This window comes from Corapipo altera, unplaced genomic scaffold (assembly GCF_003945725.1).
Source record: "Corapipo altera isolate COAL_440 unplaced genomic scaffold, ASM394572v1 51, whole genome shotgun sequence".
NCBI classification, from domain to species: Eukaryota; Metazoa; Chordata; class Aves; order Passeriformes; family Pipridae; genus Corapipo; species Corapipo altera.
In genome coordinates, this window is record NW_020884892.1 from 8,512,984 (window position 1) to 8,529,117 (window position 16,134).

Consider the following 16,134-nt stretch of genomic DNA (forward strand, 5'->3'; position numbering starts at 1 on the left):
GAAAAAAAAAAAAAAAAAAAAAAAAAAAAAAAAGAGGGGGAGAAAAAAAAAAAGGCAAAAAAAAAGGGAAAAAAAAAAGCCCTCGATCGGCGGGCATCTACGCCAAACCCCACATGATCTCTGACGTCAGCCTGCGTATTTGCATACGATACCACCGCCGGCGCGGCCGCCGGGGTCCCTCGGCGCGGCCGAAAGTTGCGCGCCGGGGCTGCGTCCTCCCAGTTGCCCGCTCGGCCCCGGCCGCCCCTCCCCCGGCTCAGCCCCATCAGTTCCCCTCGCGACCCCCCGGCCTCGTGCCCCGAGCGCTGCCCGAGGGGGCTCCGCTGCCCCCCTGGTGACACCGCCGGCCCGTTCCCGGTGGCATCGCCGGCCGCTCCGCCGGTCCCCGCCGCGCTTCCCATCCCGCTCCACGGGCGGAACCACGCGGACCCTCCCGATCCTCCGGGTGGAGTCGGGGCTCGCAGCGGGGGCGCTCCCCCCTCCCCGCCTCGGCCCTGGTGCCGGGGGGATGTGGACCCTTGGTAGAGGGACTGGGAGTGAGGACCCTCGGTCCAGTATCGCGTGGGCTGGACCTCCCTGTGTGGGGATGGCAGCGGCTGGACCCTCGTTCTAGGACGTAGGAACGGGACCACTATCTCAGCATCACATCCCTGCTATACAGACGGCGGGGGCTGGACCCCTGCTATAGGGACAGCGATGGGATCTCGAGGGGCTGGATGAGGCTGTTGCCGTGAGGCTGCCTCTCCGAAACGGGGCAGATTACCTGGGGATGTGGGAGGCACTTCTTTATCCTCGGTTTGTGATAGAGGTTTTCCAAGCCATCTTCTTTGGGGTGGGCTTCAGGCGGTGGTTGTTTGTTGCTTTGCAGAAGGTGGTGTGTATTTCCGAGGGATGCTCCTGCAATCTCTGCTCCTCTGCTGCATCGCAGGAGTCCTTTCCCCAATTTGAAACTGTCGTTGAACTCTTTGCCTTTGTCCCAAAGAGATGTAGACAGATAGAACCGAGGCTATTTTTTGTTTACTTCAGTGAATTAATTAAAAGAAATCATTTACCGATTGTATCTTGCTACTAGATAGCAGATCTTCCAATAAATCCAGGCTAGCAGGACTTAAGAGTAGCATAATCTCATTGTAACTTCAAGGGTGTACTATCTACGATGCGGTATCTTTGACTAGATCGCCTTAGATTAATCTTTTAATTGTGTACTTAAAGCTCCACAGGCTTTAAATCTCTTCTTGCTTCGCCTCTCTCCCTCCCCCGTGTCGCCAGCGGGGTGGCCAGGCTGCAACCCTTAACCCAGCTGAGAAACTTCGCTGGGCGGCATTTTGTTTCCCTTCCCCGCGTAGGACTGGGGGACTGGCTCGTGTTTGAATGTCAGAAGAGGAGCTCTAAGTTATTGTAACTGAATAATCGCGGAAGAACTTAAATATGTCAAAGCAGTGTCAAAAGACTTTTTTGCAGGGATACCCTTATCTGAGTAGGCGTGTTTTCGACTGCCTGACGGAGTACAGTCTCTCTCTGTAAGTATTTGATAACAGGATGGATTCCTTCCTCGCTGCCACCAGCCCCGAGATTTCTGCTAACTTTTCCTGTTCTTTTCAGATCGAAGCTGATAGGCAGGGAGAAGCAGGGGCATGAGCATCCCCTCTACACTTGTCCACATCTGGAAGATGCCCATTAGAGTTTGCTGATGCTCATCAAATTCCGGTTTTCCTGCCTAGAATTGTTTTTTTTCTTGTTGTTGTTGGGGGTTTTTGTTGTGTGTGGAGTTTTTTTTTTTTGTTTTGTTTTTTTTTTTTTTTATTCCTTTTTCTTATAAATACTAGTTGTCATGTTGTTTAACTCTTCAGTAGCTGCCCATCCCTGGAAATGTTTCTGAATTTTGAATACTCGGGGTGGGAGGTGGGAGGGGAAGAGTTATTTTAGGGCTCAAAGATACTTTTCCACAGGATACGCTTTTTTCCTACTGCCTTAAATTCCTTTTCTATGATTTGGAAAAAAGAAAAGCCTAAATGTTAATAAGACTACTATGTTTTTGAGTGTAAAATATTCTTGAAAGGGCAAATCAATGGAAAAGCAGGTGAAAAATCATCTGCTTGCTCTTGTCCTAACTGACACTTACTTTAAGGCCTGTTAAACTTTTTTTTGCATTTCCAAATGCAGAAGGGTCTTTGACTGATTAGGTGATATGGTAGCTAATTCTGCCTTTCAAGTGCAAAAAAGGGCTGTCAATGGAAGCCGGGTGTGGGATTTAAGACCTTAAGCCCAGGTTGTAGCAAAAACAGTTCTAACCTGAGACCAAAGAGATCCCTGCACCAAGTAAGGCCAGCAGTGAGACTCAGCCGCCTTTTGCAAAACTGTGGATGATGTCACACAAATTAGGAGCTGGAAGGTCATTAAAGATGAGGCATAATTCATTGTATTTAAAATGAGAAGGATGTGGGTTTAAAATTGGAGCAGTTGTTTTAAAATTGGAGCAGTTGTTATTACCATCCTAAATGAATAAACTAAGGACAACTTTTTGAGCACCTGTGTATTCAATATTATTGCTAGAGAGGCTGTATGATCTAAATCTAAGTCTAAAGGTGCCCGCTTGTGTGTGACTTGGCATTTTCTCACATCAAAGTGCAAAATATAGTGCACAGAAATTGTTTTTGTGGGTGTTTTTCAACTCGGTCATTGAATATCTCCTCTGAATCTTGAGCAGTGAGACAATCAGGCTGTGTGGTGTCTCAACCCAGATGCTCTCTTTTAGGAAACTTGTAGTTAGTAGTTAGTCCATTAGCTTTGATTCTATCAAATTTAATTGAAGTTAAGAGAAATGATAAAAAGTTTAGTGAGGGAGGGGAGAACTGTGATTAAGATTAGAGTTTATAATTACAAAAGCCTTGATTCCTGGGGAAATCATGCAAAAAAAAGTATCAGTGATGAATGCAATCTGAAAACTCTGAAGTCTCAATATGTAATTCGTTTATAAAAACCTAACATTAACACGATGCAGGGTAACATAACAAAATGGAAATTGCTTTTACAGAATATGCAAAAGGAAATTTGCAATTTTAAATTTCTTTTGCATAAGACCTCTCTTTTTAATTAATAACACAATGGAAGCCACACTGATTACAAAACACAGTGAATATACATGAACAATTTCCAGGAAAGTGAGAGCAGAGCACTTGCTTGCTTTAAATCTAGTGCCCTCTCTGTTCCCTTTGTGCACTATCTCTGGATTTAAAGTGATGTCTGCTCATAAAGCCCTCAGATGAAGTTTCAAACTTGTCTGTGAAATAATACATTGGTCAAAGATAATGAAATCTGTACTGATATTTTTTTTACGATGAGGAGAAGAGTGTCTGACATATATATTGTCACATACATTTCAGTCTTTTTCAGCTTAATGGTTTGTTTTTGACTGTTTAATCCTATGAAATTGCAGGCTGAGTCAGCATTACAGATCTAATTCCCTGTCTTGGAGGTGCAGCTCCGAATTTCTCTCTAAAGAGACTTCATAAATATCCTCAAAGGGAATGTACATCCTTTAAGAGCCACAACAGAGGCATGCAAATAAAAGTACTGTTTTCTGTTGAGTGCGTGCTTACATGTTGCTCATTTTTATGCTGGCCCAACCATGTGAGATCAAGTGGATTTTTGCCTACAAGACATAGCAGCAAATGGGGAAGCTGTGAGCTTTGGGACGGATGTGTTTGCTTCTTCCAGGGCAGGTGAACCAGCCCTAGGCTGGTGGGCCAAGCTACTGCCTTAGAGCTGGTTTTGGGAAGAACCAAGCTCAGCTTCCATTGCTAATTTTACACCTTGCTCCTATCTCCTCTTCTCCTCCCTGTTCTTCTAAACCTACGTGGGTATAGTGATTCATTGGCTCTCACTTGGTGTTTTTAATGCCAGCTCAGTAGTAGAATCAGACTTTCTCTACAGTCAGAGGTAGAAATTGAGGTAAAAACAAATTAAAAAGAAGTCAGCAGGCAAACACTGCTACCTTTTTTCCCTTTCTTGTGGAGACCTTGATCACTGTGCTGAGAGCAGGAAGTGGTGCTTGACTGGTGCGGTTCGCATCAGTGGCTGAGAAACAAAGCTCTTTAGCCTTGTGTATTTGCCACTCATTCCTCAACCTGCTAGGTTTTTTTCACCCCATCAAAACAGCTTCCCAAAACAAACTTTCTCCTTTGCTAAAGTGCTTTATCTCTCCTATCAGTGTTCTCAATTGCCAGAGTGTGCAAATACAAGCTGAAGTAGTAAGCACCGATCAGATGTACTGTCTGCAAAATGATATGTTAATATAAATGCACAGAAAAGGAAAACAATATCAAAGTCTGATCCAATTATAAGGGCTGATCTTGTGATTTGTAGTGCCCTTAAGCCAGGGGAAGCTGAAAGAAGGCAAGATGCCTCCCCTTCAGGATGCAAGGCTGATGGGGAAGATTAGTTGCTAAGCCTGGATGGAGAGAATCCCCTGAGCACAACCTCCCTAAGCATTTGCACTCATCGCCTGAGCTTAAGATGGGTCCTGGCAAGAGGCACGCAGGCATCTGTCTTTTTCTGTTTCAAAAACTCCAGGAGAGCTGATCACTTATCACGGGAACCATCTGGCTTATTCTTAGAGAGATCAACAGTTAGTCACTGAATGAACAAGGAACAAGCTGCATTGAAGTCTGCTCTCCCCATTAAATATGAGGACTCAGCCCAAGGTCCCTGAAACACCATGTGCATTGTCTGCTGCAGGCAGAAGGGAGAGACATTTAATTCTGCCTTGAGGTTGCTGAGCTGCTGTGATGTGGAAGAGAGCTGCTATGGTGAGCTAGGGGATGCTGGCGTCTCTGCAATCAGATGTTGGAGGTCATGGGGATGGGGACCCGAGGCTTTGCTTCCTCAAGGTCACCTCTGCCAGGGATGGAGAAGCTTGAGGAGGGAGCAGGGCTGCACCATGGCTGTCTGGAAAGCTTGACAGCATCTGCTCTGCCTCCATTGTTTACTGTTCCTCTCAGTTCCCAAGTACCAGGAATAGGTGGGAATGGGTTATCACTCTGCCAGAGAGCCGATGAGGATGCAGGACAAGGCCAGTGTAGGCTATTGTGGGATCAGTGCTTCTGGGCTGTGAGAGTTAGGGGGCCAAGGTGTTTCACTCTTATCTTTGAGGGATAACACCCCACCTTGTCCCTGAAAGGATGCAAGCACATCTATGTGACTCTGTGCTCCTCGTGCTGTATTAAGAAGGGCCATAGAAGTAACTGAGCCAACGCCTTGATAAAAACTTGTGAAGTCAGGCCACTACACCTCCTCTCCTGTCAGGCAGTTTGTGTTTTAATAAAGCCTGCGGCAGCCTCTGCCTGCCCTCTGCCACTCCCATCAAGTCCCTGCGAAGGGCCGCTGGCCCGGTGCTGGTGTGCTTTGAAATGCACCGACGCGCAGGGGGGCTTTGCTCGCCCACCGCTGCCCTGGGCCTCCTGTAGCCAGGCAGGCTCCAGACACTTTTGCACCTATCAGCGACCCAAAGAGCTGATGAATTCAGTGAACTTGGAGCAGCAGCCTGGCCTTCTCTGTGGATGGCCTGCAGATCCCACGTGAATCCTGTAACCTTTGCTGAGAGTGGTAGTTTGGGGATTTTTCTTTTCGATGTTTTTTTTCTATTGCTCTTGCTAATTACTAAAGCAATTTTTAAAATTTAAATGAGGGCTTCCTCCCTCACAGCCCATCTGCTGTGAAATCACAGCGCACATCCTTTGTGACAGTTCAAGCATCGCCATGGCAACGTGCTGTGATGTGATCAGCCCTGAGTTATGACCTCACTGCGGGACTGGGCAGGCGAGGTTGCTTTGGCAGAAGGAATAAAAACCAACTTCTGTATTAACAAAAGTGGAATTTATGCTACAAGCCAATGGGATTTTGCCTGGCCTAAAAGCCAGGCTAAAACCGTCTCTGGAAGTTTTTAGAGGACTCTAGTGCTAGGACTGGGGGGGGGGGACATGCACTTGAAAAATCATGTATTTTTTTCCCTTGAGAAAGTTACTTTCTTTGAGAAGTCTTTTCCACCAGTTTATGTCACTATTTCAATAGAAATCCTTGGAATTTTTAAGGCTTTTTTCCTGTTTGTTTTTTTTTTTCTTCCCGTGTATCCATAGATTGAAAGTGCTGGAGACCAAAATCTCTTCTACATATTTGGAGGCAGGTACTGCATGGCCAGTGGCAATGCATACTTCACCTATACTCCCCTATGGCTTTGGCCCATCCAGAAGATAACGGAGCTGGGGTTAGTGGTTTGACTTTCTGAGGCATTCATCTCTCACCTCCCTGCTGAGTCTGGCATGAAGGGTGACAAGATTGCAAGCCTTTGTGGACAACTGGAGTGGATTAGCGACCAAAGACCACCCAGCAGGTGCCATATCCAGTGTTATCCATTTCCAGTTAACCAAAGACCTGGTTCAGAGCCCCTGGTTCAAAGTAGGGGGGATTTTTTTTATTTTTTTTTTTTTTTTGTGATTTCTGCTGATTTTGAATCAAAATTTCACTGTCAAACTGAGCCTGCTCTTTCAGGAAGCTATTTGCACATGTAACTAATTCACTGAGACAGCTTGTATATTTATCTGTACTGTAGTATGTGTTTCAGAATGTGTCTTTATCTGTCCCTTACAGTAGAATATAACATCTTTAGACTGATGGTGTAAACAGAATTGATGGGGATATTTGGCAAATCTAGAGGGACTGGTGGTACAATTTGCCACCTCTCTGGAGACCTGGAAAGTTAAAAGGCAGCCTACTTTGTCTATTTTATTTGTTGCTGAATAGACATGATGCTGTTTATCAGGATTTAAACAATGCATGGTTATTAAATAGTATGTTTATTTATTATATTAACAAAGCTGAGAGGTGTTTTGGGAAGGGGAGGAGAAAATCTGGGAAAAACGATGCACTTCCGAGTGGCACGCTGTGCAGAGAAATATTAGACTTTCATAGTATTATACTTTCAGGTATTAAGACAGTTCTGTAGGATGGTACAATCTAGGGGACCACGGTTGGTCTGCTGTGCCAAGGTCTGTATGGTGATAGAGGAACACACAGCCCTTAGTTTCCCTGTCCCTTATGGCAGAGCTGGTGCATAAGGCTTACAGGCCTCACATATCTACTCCTCCCTGTACCTTTTTGACCATATAGAGTCAATATAGCACCAGTGTGTTTATACTGATCAGACCATTTAATTTTGCACTGATGACTCTCTACTTTACCTGTTGAGTCAGAGAGCTGGCAAATGGTTGCTGTAGCTTTGTCTCTAAGCCATTTTGGAGAGATAACCTTGAAGACCTTCATAATTTTTAGGCTTACAACCAAAAGAGGGGCAGAGGGGAAAGGAATCAAGTATAATGATCTTCTCCCTCCAAAACTGTCTTTAAAAATACTCCCTGGCTTAGCCTCTTTATGCCATTTTACAGCCTCCAGCAAGTTTTTACAGCTGAGCTAATTTCCAGCCCCAGAAAATGCAGTGCAGCCCCTGAACTATTGAAGTGCAAATGGCTTGACCGTAATCTAGGAAGATTCTAGAGAAACAGGTCAAATGTTACACTAAACAGTTACGGCAACATATTTTACCAGTGGGAGGAAAGAAGCATGTTTACCCTGGGCAGGTTTAATGTGAGAAGATAAAAATCTCTTTTCTGAAGGTGAATATTATCAGTTTGCTGGTCTTTGGCTGTGCAGGCTCAAAAATAACAATCCTTCTGTAGCTCTGTCTATACCAGGGTCTCAAGGTACTTAAAATATTAATTTCATAAGCTTTACAGCACACTCATATTATCTGCCCCTGTGGTTACCCCAATTTACTGCTGGAACACAGGGCTTGAGGAAAGTGGAGACAAGGTTTCCAGTGGCTTTAGCTGTGGCCAAGCAATCATAAAAATCAGTGCCAGCATGGGGGCTCTTGCGACTTTTGCGAACTCCACACGAGGGACCCATGGCACAGCCAGATCCCCGGAGTCTAAACCCACTGGCTTAGCTGTGCTTCACATCTTTCACCCCATTGCTGACACCAGGAGGAAGGCTCAGTTGGGCTTACTATGTATTGTGGTAAATATTTATAAGACCTGCCTGGATCTCAGCAGTGGCAGTAGGAATTTTCCTGCTTTCACAGAAAAGTGCATCTATACCACTGTCAGAAATATAAAAGCAGTATCACAGTGCTCACAGAAACAAATTGGAGTCTTTATCCTACCTGGGCTCAGCCAAGAGTTTGTATCATCCTCTTAGTAAGAGACATGCCCTTAGATCCTCAGCACATAGATTTTCCCTGCATGCCAGGGTAGCTCTGGGATTTTGTTTTGCTGCAAGGCCATGCTAGTAATAGATTCTCTAAGTTTTGGAAAGCTGGATTTGCAAAGCTAGCTGCTGGATAACATGGTAAATTACAGGTTAGGCAATGTGTATTTGCTACAGCTAAAGGGAAATGCTTTTTTTCCCTGATCTTGAAAATCCCATAAAGGCAGCTTTCTCATTGCAAAATATTTTATCACAGTAGCCACCTCAAATGTCATCCTAGTTCACTGACAAATTTATAGTGACATTTTTCAACAGAGATAGTTAAACTCAACTAATATGCTCCCTTTAAAATACTGATTTTCCTGCACTTTGAGAGTGTCTGGGGAAAAAAAGATACTGTATGTAAAACTTGATTTATAAAAAACATGTACCTGTTGCTTCAACCTCTGGGTACATTTACATTACAAGACACAAATTAAATTTAGTGTCATGCTTCCAGCTACTGTATTTCATCCAGGACTGAGCAGACAGGATGGGAGTTTATTTTACAATAGATGGGTGGCAATACAGGGTGAAGATTGGAAAAGACAAGGAGGGGACACACTAAGAGGGTAACTGATAAAAGTATGCATTTTGCTGCCTATGAACAGTAAAATTACCATCTGGTTTCAGAATGACTCCTTTCAGTATTAAAAAATATGAAGGTAAGAGTACCCTCTTCCCCAACACATTGAATTTATTTACAATGGTTTTTGGAAGTCAACAATAGAATGAAAAATAAGTGTAGATTTTCTATATGTTTTCTTTAGGCTCTAATAGTGGTGCAGACCTTTCAGAGAAGTGCTGGGATCTACTGTCTGGAGGGGAGATGGGAGAGGGGTTGATTCCTGCCTGGATCCTGTTCACTGCTTTTACTTACGTCTTAACACATTAATGAAATACATTTAAAAATAATTAGTATGCTAAGGCTGGTGTGATGGATACCAAATTTGATGCATAGTGATACAAATGAAGATTAATATTAGTCATATCTCTATGATTTAATGAAGGATATAATGCCACCTGCTGTGTGGTGGAAACAAATTACTGCTTCTTTGGTTGTTTTTGACTAGTTCTGGAAAGAATGAATTTGGACTAAACTAATTTCCCTTTAACGTCTTAGACTTGTAATTAAAGATTCACGTGTTACAATTAAGCATAAATACTGTGTAAAATGACACATAGGAGAGGCTTCTGATGTTAACTCACTACTTCCCAGAGGGTACAGCACTCAGCATTTTCTAGTTGAGTTCAGTAGTAGTTTCCTTTTCTTCTCTGCGGACCTGGAAGACATCCTCATGAAGACTTCCCTGCTTTCTTACAGGTACAAAAGAGCACCCCTTGGATGCAATAATGGCCTTTTATTCATAGAGCGGGAGAGATGTATATAGAGCCACGTGGAGATGTATATTCATACACTTAGTGTGGGCAGGGGACTTGACCGGCTCCAGTCTAGGGCCAGGCTGTGTTGGTCATCTCTTTGGTGGTTGCTGCACCAGCATCTCTTGAGCCAGGGATGGTATCTTGAGCCAGGGATGGCCAGGGAGAGCAATGATGCCTTGGAACAGGTGTCTCTGCTAGGTGCAGACCACAGGGGCCATCAACAGAAGCCATTACAACACAAGCAGTGGCTTGGACCTGTTACCACTGTGGACCTTTCTGAGGACATGGTGGAGTTTTTGACTAAAGTGTTGCATTGTAGCTCAGGATGCCCAGTCTAGCCAGAGCTTCTGTTCTGGATCGTGCTGTGCCTCCTTACTATATCTAAAGGCTGAATGGCCTGACTGCTGGATGGCATATTGTATATGGCAGACTGGCAAACAGCAGTAACAAAATAATTTTGTCCCCCAACAAAGTGAATTGAATGAGATTTAATGTTGCTAAGAGATTTGGACTGCATCCCTCGAACTTCGGGAGATTAGGCTGCCAAGCAGGAGGCACTGCATAGGGGCTGGCGCTGCGCCAGTAAACAAAGCTTTATCAGGATGATATGTTAATATTTGTGTGTACTGTAAGATTAAAAAAAAAAGGTGGAGGAAAGTGTGGTGGACTGCCTCATCTGCTACTCTGGCATAGAAATTCCCATTGAAGCTGATGGTAAAACTAATGCTCTTGCAAAAACTGTAAGAGATTTAAAAACAACTTGGTTGCAGTGGAAAACAAATACCTAATGCAGTGAGTCCACCTTCATCTGTGATCCGAGCAGATCTTACGCGGAGAAATATTTGTCTTATGAGAAGGCCCAGAGGTCCCAGCTGAAATCAGAGTTGATTTCAGAGAGGGGCTTATCTGGGATGCAGCAATGCTGACTCAGCAGGTTGTGGATGGCTACAAGGTCTCACTGCCTGGGCACCAAGCTGGCCATGCATGGGTTCACCATCAGTCGAAAACTGTGTGACCACATGAATGTCAGACTTTGCTTGAGGTAGAAAACCATGATTAAAAATTCAGCCTACAGAAAAAAAAAAGTGAATGATCTGATAAGAAATACAGACAGTGGTAAGACTCTTGGATTCCTTCATCTGACACCATATGGACAGGGAAAATGCCGAGAGCACAGCAGTGGATCTTGTTGGCTGAAAAGGTACTCCTGAAATCTCATCTGAATTTTGGACAATTAAAACATTGAAGCTTGTGGCAAAGTGGGTTTTTGTGAATTAATTGCTGGAGAGAAGTTGACTGGAGAAGATGATGGAGCAGATGCTGAAGGTAAGAAACAGCAGGATGGTTAGGAGGGAATTCTCTGTTGACTTAACTAGTGACATGTACCGTGGTTAGAAGAAAGGAGTGTAGGTGTGTCTGAGAGGTTTGAGGAGGGCCCCTGGCAGTGCTCTTGCCTGGTTCTGACTTACACACTGGTAGTAGGTTCTCACTTTGGAGTTTTGGGGAAAGTGGATCTGAGCATGCTGGGTACTGGAAACATGTGCAGATGGGTGTAAAGGGTGTCACCACTCCAACTACAGCTGCCCTGAGTCCTACTAGAAAGTCTAGTGATGTTTTCATCTGAGGACCACTGCAAATGCAGTCCATCTGGTGACCCCATCATCAAAGTGTATCATGGACTTTTCTCGCCATATGAAGTCTGCAGATCTGTGTAAGCTGTGGAAGAAAGGGGGAAACCTTGAGGTTTCATGAGATGGAGGTCAGCACAGTTTCTACCCACAGGCCTTAGCAATTTCAGTTGTAGATATAACACAGGAGATACTGCTTTCCTTTATTGCCAGTAGACAGGTAGTGCCTGGACTGTCTAGACGGCACTTTTTCATTTCTTCCAACTTACTTCCTGCTTTCCTAAGCACTTTGTCTGAAATCCTGGTCCCTGTGAATCAAAATGGCTAATGTCTTATTGACTCCAGTGGGACAGGAGCTAATTCTCAGATTAGCTCTCTGCACTCTATGGCACTAGCCCTATGCATTGGTTATACTCTGAAGTGACATAAAAAGAGTCACGGAAAGAGAACACTGAGGTAATTTTCGGTGTAAAGCATGGGAGTACAGACTGTAGGCTGACACAACTTTAGATCACTAAGGGGATGAATAAGGCATGGGAGTCTTATATAGCTCGACTCAGATAGAGGTTCAAGTCCAGCCAATTAAATGTTGTCCACTGTCTCCATAGCGTGGTTCAGTTGTGTCTGCCTTGGTTTTGCAAGTTTTGCGCCTACAAGATGTTCCCTCTTTGCCAAAGACCCCCAGCATTGGGGTGAGGCACAAGTGTGACATTTGTGCTATTTCTATATCTGGGCTACAAGCCTGCCCATTCCCTAAAAGACCCAGACTACAGGAGAAGGGAACGAGGAATTCAATATTGGCTTTGCTGCTGATAACTGGATGAAGATAAATATTTGTGTATGGCCTGTTATCTGGCTCTGGGAATAAGGTGATTATTCACTCCAAGTGCTTTATCACAGTTCCACATCAGAAGAGAACTATACAGAAAGCTTATCTCAGGACTGTCTTGACTTTTGAAGATCTGAATAATTATGTGGATCCAATTAGTTGTAAGTTTTATGTTTCTTTAATGAGGCTTTTCCATCTCAATAGTCAGTTGTTTGCGCAGAAAAACACCTCCCACTTCACATTATTTTTTATTGCTCTGGGCTGCATGTGTCTAATTTTTTTATGTATCCCAGAAATGGTCTCTCTGGTTATATTTTGAGGGATTCTGCTTGAGTTAGTACCTGCCTTCTTGACTGCTAAGGAAACATTCAGGTTTGCACAGAGTACTCTGTGCATACAACAAGAGGAACTAGGAAGCTTAAAGCTAAACTCAAATTCATCCTGGTGAAAACTTTATTATAGTGAATGAACCATATCACTGAAGAAAAGCTGGATTTATCTGCAAATACCACACCTCCCAAATCCATAGGAGTTCAAATGAGCTAATCCTAGCAACTTTAAGTGATATAAGATGACTTTCACTCCAAAAACCTTTTCTCCTGTTGATTTTCTCCATTTGTGGGTCTTTCCATGCTCAACTGGCAGCATCAGCTGAAAGGGAGGAAAATAATAACAACAGCAGTCACTGCCAGAGCAAAAAAGGAAGTGTGCAGGTTTTTTTTTTGTATCATCCAGAAGGGAAAAGACTATGAGCAGAGAAACTTGTATGCTGAGTTTAATCTTAACATTCCTTCTAATAAGCCCTGAAGTTGTATTTAAAAAATGAATTTAAATTGATGAAAACAGGCCTTATATTAAAAGTATTGTCTCTGGTTTAAAAAAATACCAGTGGAATGTTCTTTGTTCATATTTTTCTTTCTCTCTCTGGGTTGTAAGGATTGATTTGTGTCTTTGAGTATAATGCTGGTACTGAGACCATCACAAGGGCTGGGCTCTGGAAACCAAAGCTCTTCATTTCTTTCCCATGTATTCAGCTGGGAAAAGGCTCACTGGCCCTATGGGGAGCTTGTTCTGTCACTGACAGCCTCCTTCTGCTGGAGCTTCAGGAGGTGAGGGAATGAGAGGGGAATGGAGAAGCTAAACCTCCTTCTCTCTGGTTTTAATGTCACGAACAAAGTATCAGAAGTTCTTAGTTTCACATTTTGATCTCATTTCCCATTCAGCAGCTCAGTACAGATGTGGATTTTCCAAGCCATCTGATCTATCTGGATAATAAAAGCCCATTAGGTCTTTTGGGGAAAAGCTGATATACAGTTGCCAACATTTTTGTAGATGTTTTCCAAGCACAATTTTCCAACTGAACCTCTGAGGGTGGGCAGACTGGGAGCTGCTGGAGGGCTGTGTGCTCATCCGTTTTTAATGTGCTTAAAAAAAGAAAACAATGTCCTTTCCTGATGACCAGCTTCTCTAAAATGATACAGTTTGGGGGGTTTTCATGCTGAAGATTGTCTAATAAAATCTTGATTTATATCTTTTAATTTAGGTTTTGTTTTTCTGCCAAAACATTGAAAAAGTTGCAATTTCTTCCCCATCCATGTAATGATGAGACATCCTCACATGCTCTGAATCAGGAAAAGTATATTAAAATCCTATACTGTGTTTTTTTTGAAAGTACTTAGAGCTGTCACTTCACTTTGAAATCTGTGAGTGGTGGTAAGTGGTAAGTGTGTAGCACTTCTAGAAATGACATCATGGATGCTAATCCATAAGCTCTTAATGTAACTTTACTCTCCTGTGTTTTATGGACTTTTCTCAGGGAACCAAGCTGGTTCCATCCACCACCTTGATGAGCAGTTCTTGAGCATGTTACATTCGTCTTGTGGAACTTGCAGTGGTGAGAGGCTCTCATCTCTTCTCTGGAATGTCTAGATATACTTACAGGAAAAGAGTGAGTGCTGATAAAAAGTGTGCTGATTCTGGATTCCCTACTGCTGGCATGCTCTTGGATCTGAATCTTGGGAAACCCAGCTGGTACCCATGGGAAACACCCAGCACATGCTCTAGGGTGCACTGTGGGGCACCTTGCAGGCCTATTGTGGGATGGTCATTTGTCCAAGGAGATGTACCCCAATCCTCTGTGCTGCATGCTTCCTTCTCACTCTCCTGTGCTGTTCTGAGTACTTCCACTACTTCTCTGAGACATATCCTTTCCTTCTGAAATTGATCCTTGTCCTTTCAGGTTTCTTCTCTTCCTTTGTTTTCTGTATTTCAAAATAAAATGGAGGAATGTAAATTCCTCCCTCATCTTTTTTCCTTTCTTTATTAAGATACTGTCTCCTTCTCAAAGTGCAAGTGCAGTCTTTATAACTTCTCTTCATGAGCTGGGGAACTTGCATGTAATCTGGAGATCAGCATGATAAAGTGAATGCAAGACTCAGCAATACAGATTTTTCAAAACTAAGACTGAAGATATCATTGCTTTATAAAGCTGTGTGGAGTGAGACCCATCAGAGAGCTCTCACTGATCTCAGATGGCAAATACAAGCCTCAACCTCATTTCAGTAGAGCAAATGTCATAAATGCAAATGTCTGTTCCCCAAAAACCTGCTTTGTTTTGATGTTATGTGTCAGCTGAAAAGTCTCCTATGCCTACTGAAAAGGAAGATTTATTTTTTAGAATTCTAATATCATCAGAAGATTTTTCTCTTAGAACTTAAAAACAGCAAAGAAACTTGAAACAGTAGGCAAGAAGACTGTTACAGGTGATGCAGCCATAATTTACAGAGCCTTTAATCAGCACAATAACACTGAGGGTCATGATGCTCTGGCTCCTTTTTCTTACCTCAACTGTTCAGTTAATGGTTGGGTTAATTGGTAGCTGTCAAGCTTGTGCTGAATGTACTGAAGGTTTTTGTGATACTGCTCTGTCCACTTGAAGGCAAGCAGTGTAGTCTGAGTTTCAGAAAAATGTCAATTAGAAAGCAATTTCCATGCATTCACAGCTTACTCAAAGTGTTATAATTTCGCTAGATGCTTTCTATGCTGCTTGCTCTTTCAAAGCTCATCTATTTATTTCTGTTATCTCCTTCATTGTAAACTCCAAGAGAACAGACTGTCTCCTTTATTGTATGCATGCAAAGTGCCTACTGCAGTCTGGCTTTTTCTTGCAGGGACTCCAAGGTGCTCCTACGATTAATGTGAGGATAGAAAGTTTGCATAACCTCCTTGTAGCTGCTCCAAGTGATGAATGTGTGTGAGGAAGTCTCCTAGGATATTGCCTATAATAAAGTACTATTTTTCACATTAACAGTTCCAAAATAGCTAAATTTTGACTTGGTCTTTTCAGTGCATGTTTCCCAGAGTGTGTGCTCACTAAGCCGTTCTGCTGCTGAGAGAGAAATTCTGGCCTCTGTGAGCTGTGCACAGTCTGAGGGAGCAGTGGCCAACCCAGTTGGCTATTGCTGTTTGATTTTGAGGAGCAGATTTTTTTTGTTTGCACCTCTAAAAGCTTTCAAATCACACTATAGCTTGAACATGTCTCTCCAGAAAGCATTTAAAATAAATGAAGATGCACCTCATAGGTATTTTTAGTTGGTCAAGCAAAAACTGCCTTTTAAAGGACAGTGCTCTTTTTACAGGTATGTCAAAGTGATGGGGTTATAGGGATGGAGCTGATGAAGATTAGTGGCTCTTTAGCTTCTTTTGCAGCTTAACAGTTAAAATAGTGTTGGTACAGGACCTTGGAGAACTGGTCTCCAAAAATAATAACCCTACCCCACAATTTTTTGGTAAGTCACCCATCCTCTCTTGCTACCTGAATATCTTGGCTGTAAAGTGAGGACTTGCTGTAAAGTGAGACAAGAGGGAAAGGGGTGTGTGCCATCTTGGACTGCCACTGCTGCTTCTGAAAGTGCTGTGCCGTCCTGCCCTGGGCCAGGAGTTACATATGTGCTACCTATCTGGAGGAGGGAGGGATTGTGAACATCTGTTAGGTAG